A 2,500-nucleotide genomic window follows, 5' to 3' on the forward strand; every position below is an offset into this window, starting at 1 on the left:
AGAGAAGAGAGAGAGAGAGAGAGAGAGAGAGAGAGAGAGAGAGAGAGATTGACTTCTTACGAATCATGTGTGAGGATTACCTCTTTCAGGGTGTAAGGAGGAAGTCTTAATTTGGTTTATAATGAAACTTCATAAGAGCTATATTAGGCTTTCATTACTGCTGAAGTTTTGACAGAATCAAAAGCTTTCTCATAATCCATAAATGCCATGCATAGTGGTTTTCCCCTTTTTCATCAAAGATGGTGACTCCATGATTTGATGGTGCCTATCTTGAAGGATCAATGTACACTCAATTTCTAGATAATCTGTCTTCTCTCCACCTTACCTACGACTCACACAAGTTGATTAACAACTAAGTACATAATTCACAGCTTAGGATTTCTATGGACATGCCCATTCGTATATACTCGTCTGAGTCGAGAATCGAACACAGGTCCCTCAGTTAGTGGCCTAGTTTGCTTATCATCGCACTTTGAGAGAGAGAGAGAGAGAGAGAGAGAGAGAGAGAGAAGGGACCTTGATTGATATCATGTAAGAGAATGTGATCCCAGGAGGTCCTTTAAGCGATACAAAGGATGAACAGGTGGGAATCTACTACGAGATCCGACAAACCATTTGTCATGAGGAATCCTTTAGCGGGAGGGAGGGATGGAGGAGGAGGAGGAGGAAGGGGGGGAGGAGGAGGAGGAGGGGGAGGGATTAAGTGGGAGGAAGGGCCATCAGGATCATGATTGAGGAACCAACCAAAAAAGGAATGCCATTCCAGAAGAGCTGATCTGAGCTTTCGGAAGTGGAAAGGGGGGGGGGGGGTTGATTCCGTGAGAAAGTGAAAGGCCCTGAAATAAACGTGTGAGGGGGTGGGGATTTAGGGAATGGGGGGAGGGGGGATTATCTCGTGGTATGATTCGGACATGAGGACACGACTGGAATTCGGCTGGTTCACTTGGGTTTGTCCCGAGGAGTAAAAGTGAGACTTGCGAGGAATTGTTAGCGAAAGTGGGAGGATGGCGTTTCAATGATCAAATAACTTGCAAGTAGATTCAAAGGCTTTAAAAAAAAAACAATCGTGTAATAGATAATATATATAGAAGTGTACTATACACACACACACACACACACACATATATATATGTATATATATATACGTATATATATATATATATATATATATATATATATATATAAATATATATATATATATATACATATATATATATATATATATATATATATATATATATATATATATATATATATATATATATATATATATATATATATATATATACATTCCAAAGAGTACTGTCCTTTCAGTTATCACTACATTTTTTGATACTTAATTCCCTGATTAGAGTTTAAAATTTATCTGAAACTCTAGTCAAACTGTAACGCTGGAAAACAACAAACCGAGTCATTGAAAAGAAAGTCATTGGAAAGAGTGTCATTGGATAGAGTCATTGGAAAGAGAGTCATTGGAAAGCGAGTCATTGGAAAGCGAGTCATTGGAAAAAGTGTCCTTGGAAAGAAAGTCCTTGGGAAAAGAGTCATTGACCAATGTTGGATAGCTGACCTGTTGGGAACAATGGTTTGAAAGTTTACGATGAACCAACGAGAGGGATTGAATATCTAGTTCTTGGATGTTTATGGGAATATCAAAATAAACTTCTCACCATTTTATGGAATTGGCACAAAGGCCGGGTAGCCAAACATTATTTATTATTATTATTATTATTATTATTATTATTATTATTATTATTATTATTATTATTACTTTTTATTAATATTATTATTATTATTACTTTTTATTATTATTATCATTATTATTATTAAAATTATTACTTCCTAAGCTATAATCTTAATTGGCAAAGCAAGATGCTATAAGCCTATGGGCTCCAACAGGGTAAAAATAGCCCAGTGAGGAAAGAAAATTAGGAAATGAACTACTAAAGAAGTTAAATCCTCTTCACTAACTGTTACTTCAATCACTAAACCATGATATATATTTAGGTTTAAAAGCTGCTCATGAATGGCAGAGGCAAGGGACAGTGACAAAGCACTAGAAACTGACCATATATACATATAATCAACGCCCAAGGCAGCTCTTCACCCAATCTAGGACCAGGGACGGCTAGGCAATGACTGCTGATGACTCGTAGGTACACCTATACGCTACCCCACTGGAAGAAACTATCGAGTTTGAGCGAAACTCGAACTCCTAGTCAGGCGATCGCAAGGCAGAGATGTTTCCAATAGGGACTTTAAACAAAATTGTTGACTCGTCAGTAGATATTCTCAAACAATGGCCAAAGCTTATTTACGACATTGTATCGTGAAAGTCGAAAGTTTATCGCATAAATGTTCGTGACTGTATTTATATGTTATGCTGAAGTTTGGTAGCATTCTTGGGATATCAGTGGCGCACGCGCGCACGCACGCACGCACACACAAAATATAAATATATATATATATATATATATATATATATATATATATATATATA

At 36.7% G+C, this 2,500-nt stretch overlaps 1 protein-coding gene across 1 annotated transcript in view; it reads left to right on the forward strand.

Moving 5' to 3' along the window:
* Nucleotides 1-2,500, forward strand: part of LOC137653055 (uncharacterized) — a 13,256-nt gene that overhangs the window by 972 nt on the left and 9,784 nt on the right. The window lies entirely within an intron of this gene.

This window comes from Palaemon carinicauda, chromosome 14 (assembly GCF_036898095.1).
Source record: "Palaemon carinicauda isolate YSFRI2023 chromosome 14, ASM3689809v2, whole genome shotgun sequence".
NCBI classification, from domain to species: Eukaryota; Metazoa; Arthropoda; class Malacostraca; order Decapoda; family Palaemonidae; genus Palaemon; species Palaemon carinicauda.